This window comes from Neofelis nebulosa, chromosome 8 (genome assembly GCF_028018385.1).
Source record: "Neofelis nebulosa isolate mNeoNeb1 chromosome 8, mNeoNeb1.pri, whole genome shotgun sequence".
NCBI lineage: Eukaryota > Metazoa > Chordata > Mammalia > Carnivora > Felidae > Neofelis > Neofelis nebulosa.
In genome coordinates, this window is record NC_080789.1 from 96,107,749 (window position 1) to 96,120,286 (window position 12,538).

Consider the following 12,538-nt stretch of genomic DNA (forward strand, 5'->3'; position numbering starts at 1 on the left):
AGTTTTTAAACGATTATTATCACTTCTCCCTCCCCCCCTCCGCTTTCCCCACGCGGCCCCCCACCTTCACCTCCCCAAGTTCTTCACCCCTTTCAACATTGTTTTTTCAAGGCTGACGGGGGGGGGGGTGTGGTGGTGGAAGAGAAAGAGTGAAGAAAAGTTGCAAACGTCTTCCCTCTTTCTAAGCTTCCCACCCCCACCCACCCCTCAGAGAAGGAGAAGATAATATAGTGAAAAGAAGAGGAGGAGGAGGAGAGCGCGACGGGACGGACGCGAGCGGGAGCGCAGCCGCCCTCCCGGCTCCGCGGCGGCGCCTCGCACGCCGGGCAGGCGAGGGGGGCCCGAGGGGAGACGCCGTGACAACTTTCATTTCCCCCGGAGGGAGTCGGGAGGTCGGCGGCCCCAAAAGTAAGTGGCCTCCGGCCGGCGGCGCGGACCGTGCGGGCGGGAGGGCGCGGGGCTCTGGGGGCGCCCGCCCGCGCCAGCAGCATGGACGCTCTGCGGCGCGCCCCGACTGTGTGGGCGCCGTGCTCTAAGCCCCGCGGGCTCTGCCTCCCCGGGCGTCCGGGCCACCTTTCCGGGAGGCGGGGTGGGGGCGACCGCGGCCCCGAGCTGCACGAGCGTCTGAGCGGGGGTGTAGGCCTTGTAGGGGGCTGGGCCGGGCGGGAAGGGGGCGGGCGGCCGGGCGCGGGGTCTCGGTCCGTGCGCCCCCCGGCCGCGCCGGGGCGAGGGGGCCCGGCCGCCGGGTCCCGCCGCGAGGAGCCGCCGCCGCGGGACGCGGTACCATCGCGGGCGAAGCTGCTCACTTCCAGGCGCGACTGTTACACAACACGCCTGCCAAGTGGGGCCCCGGCCTGACTGTTCCCATTATCCCAAATTCGCCTTTGGTGTAAGCAGCGAGGCCACCTGGGTGGTGACGGTGCTGCGTTCTCCAACCAAACCGACCAACCAAAAACTCGGTTTTCACGCTGGGGCCCCGGTCGCGGTGTTGGGGGCGCGCCCGTGACTTCTTTATTTACACTAGCCGTAAAACGTGAGAAATAAGAAAGCCCAAGGGGGCAACCGAGGGTCTGTTTATCATGTATGGCTTCAGGTAATAAAACACCAGGGAGAAAAATATTTATACAAAACTGAAGTTTTCAGATAATGGGTTAATTTCCTAGAACAAACCAACAAAAACCCGGTAATTGAGAAAATACGAGTAGATCTGAAAATGAATGGATACTGCAAAATCCTAAAGGAGTTGATTAAATGCCAGCTGCCAAGATCCTAAAGCCCTGGGTGTTTTCAGATTTTTTGGAGAAAGCACACCTCTCACCAGCCTGCGATGAATAAAGTGGAGAGGAAAAACCTGTTGCATAATCCCATTTGCCGTGGGGTTTGGTGTGCCGTCCCCTTGAACCGAGGGGAAGTGAGTTAAGATGCAGGGTTTTTAAAACTCTCTGAAGTTTTTATTTACCCAGTGCTCTGGCTGCCACTTCTGCTTTAAAAGATTATAGGTAAATACTCTGCTCTTACAAGTGAACCAAACCTATCAAACCTGTTTAGAAAATGACCAGGTATGTTTCTTTTCTTTCTTTCCGGTGTGTGTATGTACGTGTGTGAGAAACTTACCATCCATGAAAGACCTTCTAATTACTATTTGGGGAACGTAGCCTGTCAGAAAAATGCCTCTTTATGCCACCCATTTTGTGGGGCGGATTGAGAGTGCACTTAGGTGACAACTGTTTCCTCAAAGGATGTATACGATTTCAAATTCCATGAAGAAGAGCGCTTTTTAAAGTTAAGGTAAATTTTTAAAGGAAGAAAAGAATTCTTACCAGTTAATTTTTAATTATTTACCTTTCCTTAATTTTTAATTATTTACCTTTCCTTGAGAATCCTGTATATTGGTGGACACACAGCTTGGGAGGCCGTAGTTAATTGAGATTTGTGGAGTTCTGTATTTGGTGATGACAGCAAGCTGGAGAAATAAATTGAAAAACTAGGAATTTGTGGCTTTTGGTAGGTATTTTCATCAGAATGTGACGAGAGACCGTGAAAATTTTTTTGGTTTTTGTTTTTTAAAACAAAGTTGTAGAATTCACTGAGTTTGAAGACTGTTGTGGAAGGTTGCTGTTAAAAAAAATTGGGGGGGACGGTGGTTAACACTGAACATCCTATGTGAAAACTTGAACTAAGTAACACCAGCCCAAAGAGTTGGTTTTTGGGTAAGATAATGTATACTTATCAAAGTTCCATGTGGGGGAAAATTAAAAATGGTTTATTCTGGTAATATGAATAGTGTATGAAGGAAAGTCGGTTCAAGCACTGTAACCTTACATTCACATGTAAAATAATTGAATAGCTATAAAAGTAAAAATAGTCATGAAAAATTGAGGATTAGGGGTCTCTGTGGCCAAAAACTTAATGGCAGTAACTGTAAAGGGGGCAGAGGGAAGGTCCTGTTAACCCAGTTCTTTTCCTTTTTCTTACACGTTTTAAAACTATTTGTAGAAGTGATGCTGAGATCAGGTCTGAGATAGGTGCAGAGTTTAGGCTGGGGTCAGAAGGGCCAGGGTTGATGCTGTTTTCTATAAATGCTTGTATCCGGAATTTGATTCCATAGAGGTTTTGGTATATGGGATTATGTATTGATGAAACTGATTTACATAGCTGTCCAGTATTAATGTTTTCCTATTTTCAACCAGTCACAATATTCTAAATATAATTTGCTAGAATTACCATGGAGTTTATCCTAGAAACCTAACTTTTCCCGGATTATCAAAAAAAAAGAAAAAAAAAGTGGAATTTTCTATCCTGTGTTACTGATTAAAAATTTCACTGAACATATCTTTAAAATGTTTTGCATTCTCAAGGAAACACTACTTTAAATTGAAGAAGTAAATTAATATAGAGTAAGTTGATTTGGATCAGAATCCCAAGAAAAGGGAGGAAATAAATCAGGGGAAACAGAAACCAGATTTTATGATAGACTTCAACAGATTGGAAAAACTAGTTAAAAGGCTTCATAGGAAAAACCACAGTGGATGCTTGATTGGCTTTTTAAAAATTGCACCAAAAAAAAAAAAAAAAAAAAAAAAAAAAAAAAAAAATTGCACCAAAATTTAAAACCAAGACACATATCCACCATCATAAAATAAAATATTACTAATATTGTCGTAAGCAAAAATGTAATTAAGAAAGTAAGTCTTGCCCAAAGCCACATATGATATATTCTAAAGCCAGATGTCAAATTTTTTTGATTTTCTTGTGTTGTGGATAATCTCATGTTTTTATACATTCCATTAGTCCAGATAATCAACGGTTGGCTATGTAAAGGGATGAAGTTCATAAAGGTTGGCTGGCTTTAAGAGGAGGCCATTCTCAAACACTGAGAAAGGGAGTTTGAAATTTAATCAAATAAATGACTGGAGGAAACAGAAGTGACTCAAAAAGAAGGATTTAAGGCAGATTACTAAGAACAGGTACAAAGAAATAATAAAAGCTTGCTAGGGGTACGATCGGTAAAGAAGGAAATGAGATACATCTTGGCATGAAAGAAAAAAGGCATAAAGGAAAAAACTCGTCAATACCAAGGCAACAAGAAGGAGGTAATGAAACTTCACCTTCTTAACTGGGATGAGATACCTCATTATAGGTATCACCAGAAAGTCATGAGTTTCATTACATAAAAAATTTAATCTTGGGGGAAGGGATGGGTAAAGTAAATTATGAGCATAAGTCCTAACTAAATGAGAATTTAGAACTTGAAATTGCCAAATACAAATTTAAAATGGAGACCCACTGCAATTTCAATTAAGTTATTAGAAAGGGAGATAGGTTATAAAAAGTTGAAACTATTGACTAAATTGATTTTTAGATTAACTACAGATGTAAATCAATCAAAACATTTATTATTGATATACTGTTTACATATACTGAGGTGGATACCAAAAGCTGGAGATATGGATCCATGCCCTTAATAAGGGGAGGAGGATTATAAGAATTTGTAAGGGAATTACGTACATATGAAATGATACACAGTTATCAGACAGCTGGGAAGTGCCAAATTCTTGGTGTAAGGGAGAAAGAGATTGGGGCATCAGGGGAGGTAATGGGAAGATAATCTTCATAGAGATAATAGAATTTGACCTTGGCCTTAAAGGATGGTTAACATGTATGGAGGAAAGGAAGTGGGGGAGGTCATTCATCCATCTCTTCATCAAATTTATTTGTAGCCTCTACTATGTGCTAGACGCTGTTCTAGGAACTGGGCATACAGTGGAAAATAAGAAAAGTTTTTGTCCTTATGGGGCCTTACATTCTAGTGGGAGAAGAGTGAGGGACAGTAAATAAGTAAACATTACATGGAAAATCTGATGACACATTTTGATGTCCAATGAAGATAATAATGGGCAGGGTCAAGGAAATTATAGAGGGCTAGTTACAGTCCCACTTATTCTGTGAATAACCTGTTTTGTGTGTGATATCCTGATGAATGTTGATGATACAACTTTTTAGTATTTATTTGCAGTCCAAACCAATTTGTGTAAAAGTCTACACATTATCTTTAACCATTTTTTTTTTAAAGAAACCTACGTAATATTTTTTAGATTGAAGCATTCAGGCTTTGAGTTTTTAACTCATTAACAATTTACCTACGATTCTTTTGCTACCATTTGCCAAGAACCTCCTGTTTTTGCAGTAATGTTAGTATGATTGTTTACAGCTTACCTAGGGTAATGATGTACATATTGAGCTGTATGCTTAGATTCTCCGTCAGAAGCAATATTCCTGTAGCCATCGTGCTGTAAAGCGAAGCTAAATTCCAAGGACAGGTTGTTTTGACGGTACCTTCTCGAGAACATATGAAAACCAAAGATGTACAGACAGTAGAAGTAAACTGTTCATCTTAATGATTGGGTAAGAGAAATAAGGTAAAGGGTGACACCTCTGCAGGTCTTGTCCACACAGTCCAAGATTCCAGTGGCTATTTTGGGCTGCGTTGTATTCTGTGTCCGTAATTATGTCTTCTTCAATGTTTGTAAGGGAGTTAGGGGTCTTGCTGGAAATACTGTCTTAAGCTTAGGAGCTTTATACTGTTTTTCTACAAATAGTAGAAACTTGGAGTGAAATGTCAGTTCCGAAATGGAGAAGTCTGGACTCATTGTAGTTATCTGACCTTTGGGTTTTCTTTTGTTGTTGAGAAGATGTTCTTTATAGTGTCACTGAAATTTTTTTAGTGACTATTTCATGATTTTGGACACATTTATGAAGTACTTCTCAAGCCTTCCTTAAGAAATTTGTTCCTTCGTTTTCTCCATCATTTCTGTAGTTTTAAACTGAAAAAGAAATACATATATATATATATACATATATATATACATACATAACTGAAATTAAGATAAAAGATTTATATTAAGCATATATTACGTGTGCTTCTACATTCTGACGTACTTGGGATGAGCCTGTGGAAAAGAAAAGTTTTCAGAGGAGGTGGGAAATTCTTTAGCATTCCCTTGATTTCCTTCTAAACTAAATATTTAGAGAAGAATTGTAGCTCTGAATGCCAGGGGTGTGTGGTGTGTATGAGGACAGCAGAACTCAGATTTGTCTTAGTGACTGGGTGAGGAGTGGGGCAGACTGCAGTTTACAGAAAAAAGATGCACTGTAAATTGTGATGGTAAATGGCAAGGTAATTACTAAACCATTTCCATTCTTCCCCTTAAAATTCATGAGGATGGGCATGTGTAGAGAGGTATATGCTACTTACTGTTTGTATTGCAGCTCCTGTCCTAAATAGTGCTTAGTAGAGTCGTCTTTGGATACTTATTGAATAAATTCTCAGAACTGGTATTTTTGATCATTATGCCTCTAGCTTAGAGCATTGTTTTTTGAGCTTTGAGTTGAAACCTGCAGGGGGTTGCCTTATAGCCTTGGGCACCTGACTTGTTTGAGGAGTCTACTCACTCTAGAACCTGGACCCTGACCTCACCTCCAGCTTGCTTGATGCCGGCTGACCTCACCTCACCTTGTCCAAAGCAGTAGGGGTGGGGGGGGTGGGGGGTTTGTCACCTATCAACTCCTTCTTTTCCTGAGTTGCTAAGCTGTGTCCTCTTCTGGTCACTTCTCAGAACACTGAAGTGTTGCCAGTCTGGCCTATCTTATCATGGGTTTCTTTTGTTATTTTTGTTTGTTGTTTGGTTGGGGGAGAGGCATATTCCTCAGGAAGATAGTTCTTGACTTTGTTTTGTAAACTGTACATGGTATATAAAGCATGGTATTATTTTCTTTTCCTTCCTAGCTTTAGCTAAAAATCTAGGGTTCTTTTGAAAATGAACTGGTAACTGATCTTTTGATATGAACCAACTAAAAACACTGTTCTGTTTGTTTGTTTGTTTGTTTTGAGACAATCAGGAAATTAGAACATGGAGTGTGTATTAGATGATATTTAAGAATTATAACCATAAAGTTTTTATCCATGTTAATAGTATTGTGGTTATGTTTAAAAAGTCTCATCTGTTAGAGGTACATACGGAAGTTTTTATAGGTAGAATGAAATGATGTCTAACACACGTTTTTTAAAAACTTCAGGACAGGCACAAACACACACAAATGGGAAATAAGTAAAACAATATTGGCAAGTTTTTGATAATTTTTAAGCTAGGTGATGGGTATATTGGGGTTTGTTACTGTTTTCTGTATTTTTATGTATATTTGGAAATGCCCATAATAGCTAAAACATATATTGCCAATTATAACTGTAAAGGAAGTAATTTAATACAGTAAAGTTATGTGGTTGGACGTTTGAACTAATTTTTGATTATCTCCATTTTGCATTTTCTATAAGTTCTTTTAGTAATGAATTTTTAGAAAAAGAATTTTGTAGAAATTTGCCTTTTAGAAGTGTTTTAAAACTCTTAACTTTGAGACCTTGTAATGATATACTTGTAGTTTATAAATTGCTTTGACGTATTTTGTCTTTTATCCTCAGAACAAGATACGAGTTATCCATTTTACAGATGAGGAAGCTAAGACCTTAGACTAAGTAATTTATCCAGATCCCAAAACAAGTAAGAAGTGGTGCTAGCCCTGGAGCCGAGATCCTCTGATTCATTTTCAGGTGCTTCTTTTTTTTATATACACATTCTTGTAAGTGTTCTTTTTTGTGGTGTTATAAACCAGTGGTTTTCAAACGTTGTGGTGTCAGAACATCTTGTATGCCTTAAAAATCATTGAGGACCCCAAAGATCTTTTGTTCATGTGGACCGTATCAATATGCAACATTTTAAATCAAGAAATGTTTAAAATGTTTACTCATTTAAAAATAACAGACTCATTAGGGGCTCCTGGGTGGCTCAGTTGGTTAAGCGTCTGACTTCGGGCCATGATCTCATGGTTCGGTTGTTCGAGCTGCGCATCAGGCTCTCTGCTGACAGCTCAGAGCCTGGAGCCTGCTTTGGAATTTGTGTCTTCCTCTTTCTCTGTCCCTCTGCCACTCATGCTCTGTCTCTCAAAAATAAGTAAATGTTAACAAAAAATTAAAAATGACAAACTTATTAAAGGTTAATGAAAAAGATCTTCCAAAACAAAAAGTATAGTGAGAAGTATGACATTTACATTTTTCCACTTGCTTTACTATGTTGTTTATTTTTTTAATTTTTATTAAAAGATCTTTTTTTTTTTTTAATGTTTATTTATTTTTGAGAGAGACAGAGCATGAGCAGGGGAGGGGCAGAGAGGGAGACACAGAATCTAAAACAGGCTCCAGGCCCTGAGCTGCCAGCATAGAGCTGGACATGGGGCCTGAACTCACGAACACATGAGACCATGACCTAAGCCAAAGTCGATGCCCAACCAGTTGAGCCACCCAGGTGCCCCTACTGTGTTGTTTAATAGACAGTTGGATTTCCATAACTGCTTTTAGATCCAATCTGTTGCAGTACAGTGTTCGGTTTGAATTATATGAGGAAAACCCTCAATATACAGATATATAGTTGAAAAAAGGGTGGGCTATTTTAATATCTTTTCATGTAATTGTGGATATCCTTTGTCACATCAAAACTCAACAAGTTGTACATTCTGTCTTTTATTCATTCTCTCCCTCTTCTCTCTCCTTTTTTCTTTCTCTTCCTCTTTTTCTTTTTTCCCTCTCTCCTCTAGTTCTTTCTCTTTCTCTTTCTCTTTCTCTTTCTCTTTCTCTTTCTCTTTCTCTTTCTCTTTCTCTTTCTCTTTCTCTTTTTCTCTCTCTCTTGCTTCTTGGGGGCAGAGAGAGAGAGAATCCCAAGCAGGCTCCACAGTCAGCTTGGAGCCCAATGCGGGGGGCTTGAACTCAAGAACCGTGATATCATGACCTGAGCCGAAATCAAGAGTCAGACGCTTAACCAACTGAGCCATCCAGGTGTCCCAACAAGTGGTAGATTCTTAAAAGTTAGTTGCAATATTGAATATGAAACCATATCAGTGAATTTTTTATACTCTGTAACATTAAAATTTTGTTGGTCTGTCCTTGAACTTTGGATGGATCTTTGACCTGTATGTGATTTTGAAACATCACGTGTTGGTGATTTGAAAAATAATGGTTTACTGAGTTATGCAGATCTTTCAGATGTTGACATATTTGATTACACAGTATTTAACAAATCACACTTTTTTTTTTTTTTAATGTTTTTATTTATTTTTGACACAGAGACAGAGCATGATCGGGGAGGGGCAGACACAGAATCTGAAGCGGGCTCCAGGCTCTGAGCTGTCAGCACAGAGCCCGACACGGGGCTCGAACGCACGGAGTGTGAGATCACGACCTGAGCTGAAGTCGGATGCTCAACCGACTGAGACACCCAGGCGCCCCTAAATCACATTCTTTTATATGTCCATTATTCTCATCAAAAAAGTCTTTCAGTGTTAGGAAGTGGTCAAGATTTTGCTGTCAAGTTCAGGTTTTCAAAAATTCTTATTTTATCTTGAAAGCTCAAATTTTATCATTGTCAACAGATATTGTCAGTTTTTTCCTTGAAGTGTCAGGCTCACTTTATTCATGTTAGAGAAAATATCTGCCACATACCTCAGTCTGATTAGCCATTGTCTGCCACTCATTCTTTTAAGCAAAAATGGTATTCTATGAAAAAATCATGGTTTAGCTCCCAACTCAAACAATTGCATAAATGCTTTTCCTTAAGGCAGCTGTTGTAGTAGGTATGCAGCAGAAGTGTTTCTTGTATACTTACCATCTCATCACACAGTATTAAAAAGACCAAGTTCTCAGGAGTCAGATGCAACAAAAATAATAACTCTGACTGTTTTGGCAAGGACATTGTGAAGTGAAACCGACTTTTTAGAAAAAATGATTGATGTAGTGAAGGATATAATTATTACTAGTATAGTTCTGTACTTCTGCCTTGATTTATGCTAAAGCACCAGCAGTTTTGCCCACCTTTGCTTTTGTACCATTAGAGCAGATATCAACATGGTTTTTTCAAGATAAATCATGAGACTCAAAACATTATTTAATACTTGGAGTAATTCAACAGCATTTATGTTCGTTGCCAACCATTCACATGAAAGAAGACCTTCTTCGATGATTAGTTGGCATGGATACTAGAAAGTGAAAACAAAACAGTAAGTCCATCCACATCTGCGGATCTGTCCACTTATAAAGCATAAGTACCGTCCTTAAGGCAAGATATTAACTTGTAATTCATGTTTGCAACAAAATCTTTAATTTGATGAGATACTGCATCATTTTTTTAAGTGGCACTGCTGTGATTCCTTTTACTAATTTTTCATCCAACATTCAGCAGTGTTAACCATACCAACCAGTGCAATATGGTTATTTACTTTGTATAATGCTTCAGTGGTCTTTTTATTTCTTAAAACATTTTTTTATGTTTATTTTTGAGAGACATAGATCATGAGCAGGCGAAGGACAGAGAGAGAGGGAGACACAGAATCTGAAGCAGTCTCCAGACTCTGAGCTGTCAGCACAGAGCCCAACTGTGGGCTCGAACCCATGAACTGTGAGATCGTGACCTGAGCCAAAGTCAGATGCTTAACTGACTGAGCCACCCAGGCGGCCCAGCTTTTTTTATTTCTAACATGAAAAATCTTTTGGTTTTAAAGAGCTCATCATGTCAATGACTAAAACACTTAATTTCTTTAAACATGAGATGAATTCATTGGGTGATAATGAAATTGTGGAGATGATAGCAGATATTAGCAGAAATTGCTATTGCTGAGAGCATAGAAGTACTAAGAACACACTCCGTTAATTTCTGAAAACGTACATATTTATGCCTTAAACTTTCTACCTTAGAAAATAAAAAAAACATAAGAATCTGTTAGTTGGCAGCATGATACATTATCATCACACACCACATATCCTCTGGATTCACTGTTGTACACTCATGAGAGAATGAGAGCAAAAAAGGCAGATTACATCTTTGTATTACTAAAAATAATTATGGGGCGCCTGGGTGGCGCAGTCGGTTAAGCGTCCGACTTCAGCCAGGTCACGATCTCACGGCCCGTGAGTTCGAGCCCCGCGTCAGGCCCTGGGCTGATGGCTCGGAGCCTGGAGCCTGTTTCCGATTCTGTGTCTCCCTCTCTCTCTGCCCCTCCCCCGTTCATGCTCTGTCTCTCTCTGTCCCAAAAATAAATAAAAAGCGTTGAAAAAAAAATTAAAAAAAAAAAAAAAATAATAATTTTGCCATTGTGGATCCCCCAGAAGGGTCTCAAGGGCCTCCCACCCAAGAGTCTCTGGATCACCCTTTTAAAATGCTGATATAGGGGCGCCTGGGTGACTCGGTTAAGTGTCCAACTCTTGATTTTGGTTCATGATCTCATGGTTCATGAGATTGAGCCCCATGTGGGACTCTGTGCTGACAGCGTGGAGTCTGTTTGGGATTCTCTCCATCTGTGCCCCTCCCCTACTCATATTTGATGTCTCTTAAAAATTAATTAATTTAAAAAATGCTGATATAAACTAGCACCATGTCCTATCATATTTTTAGAGGAGTCTAACATAGACATCTATAGCAATTAAGTAATGTTTCCATCTTGACTGATTAATTTGTCAGGAAGAAGGGAGTATGCGATTGTGTGGGATGAGCCATGTGACCCAGAGACCATAATGGGTGGAAGGTCATAGAACATCAGAAAGTGGTTGGTAAAGGGTAGACGGAAGGGAGGAGTCGGTAAAAGCATTCTACAACTTAACAAAAAATGAGCATTTGTTCTCCTGTTTTTCTTTTTGTAAACTAGAAAAGCTATTAGCCCATATATACGTACATATATAGATATACATTCATACTCATTTGTGTCTGGGCTCGAACTCAGGAGTACTTGGTCTTTTTTTGGGGTGAGGGGAGCAGAGAAGAGACAGTATCGTAATTAAGAGGATGGGTGCTCATCACAGTCATTTGTTCTTCCAACTAGGGAGGCTGTTGACCTTTCTTTCCTGAGGAAGCTGAGGGATGACAGAAGACAAATGAGGTTAGAAAGAAATTCTGAAAGAAGAGTGAGTGGCATAGCCATTGCCGATCATGGGAATAGCTGTAGGCAGAACTGGGGTGTGGACGGAAGTGGAGAGATAAGCACTGGAGAGCAGAGAGGACTGGGGGTGAACTGGGTTCTCCCGTGTTCCGGGCACTGGAAGAAGTACAGAGATGGGTGCAACAGGAGTCTTGGAGCTGAACATATATTTGAGAGAGTTCTATCAAAATACAGTTAAAATAACTATTTTAAATAATTGCACTGGATAGTCTGCAATTTTTTATGTCTTACCAACATTTAGATTTAATTATTATAACCCATGTATTTAATTACAGTAGGAGAAAATAACAATGCCACGAGTTTGGTGCAATGCTGGTAAGTCTCTAAGCTTTGGTTATGGCATCAGTATATGAAAATAGTGGCCGGGGCAGGTTTGGAACTGAAAATTCAAGAGGGAAGTTTGAATACTTTATTTTTTACTAACAGGAGACCGAAGAGTTTAGTTCCAATAGATCTCCTTTATCAGTTTGTTATATATGTGGTATTTATTTCCAAAAAGGATTTGAGATGGCGGAAGGAAGGATCTAAGTCAATAATCAAGAACAAACATGATTCTAAATTGTGTTTTTTTCCCCTATTCCCTACTGATGACATTTTAATAGAGACATATAGTTGAGGTACTGTAATTAAATTGGTCTTTATTTACTATGCAGGAGAAATATAATCCTGTCCTCTCTTAGTTGCATGTAGCATAAGCAGAGTATATTGTAAAGGGAGTGAGTTTGGGCAGGAAGATCATAGCATGTTAGAGAAAATTTTTTAAAAAATTCAGGACTGCTTTCAGCTGTAGTTAACAGAAAGCCACTAGCAGAGGTTTAAACCATAAGCCGTTTATTACTGCACAGTTCAGAGAAGTTCAGAGGTAGGTGGTCTCTGTTGGTTTAGCTGCTCTGCAGTGTGCTCAAGGCCCCAGCTTTGCTCTGGTCTTTGACTCTGCCATCTTTTTGCATGTTCATTATTGCCACCAGGTTGCAAAATGGCTGCCTCACTTTAGACATCACATCCC

At 39.8% G+C, this 12,538-nt stretch overlaps 1 protein-coding gene across 1 annotated transcript in view; it reads left to right on the top strand.

Annotated features, from left to right (window-relative positions):
• The first annotated feature begins 269 nt into the window (after positions 1 to 269).
• DUSP16 (dual specificity phosphatase 16) overlaps positions 270 to 12,538 on the top strand; it is a 95,657-nt gene continuing 83,388 nt past the window's right edge. The window contains exons 1-2 of the mRNA XM_058743635.1: positions 270 to 408; positions 6,977 to 7,105. The gene's annotated coding sequence lies outside the window, so the exon portion shown is untranslated. The remainder of the gene's footprint in view (positions 409 to 6,976; positions 7,106 to 12,538) is intronic.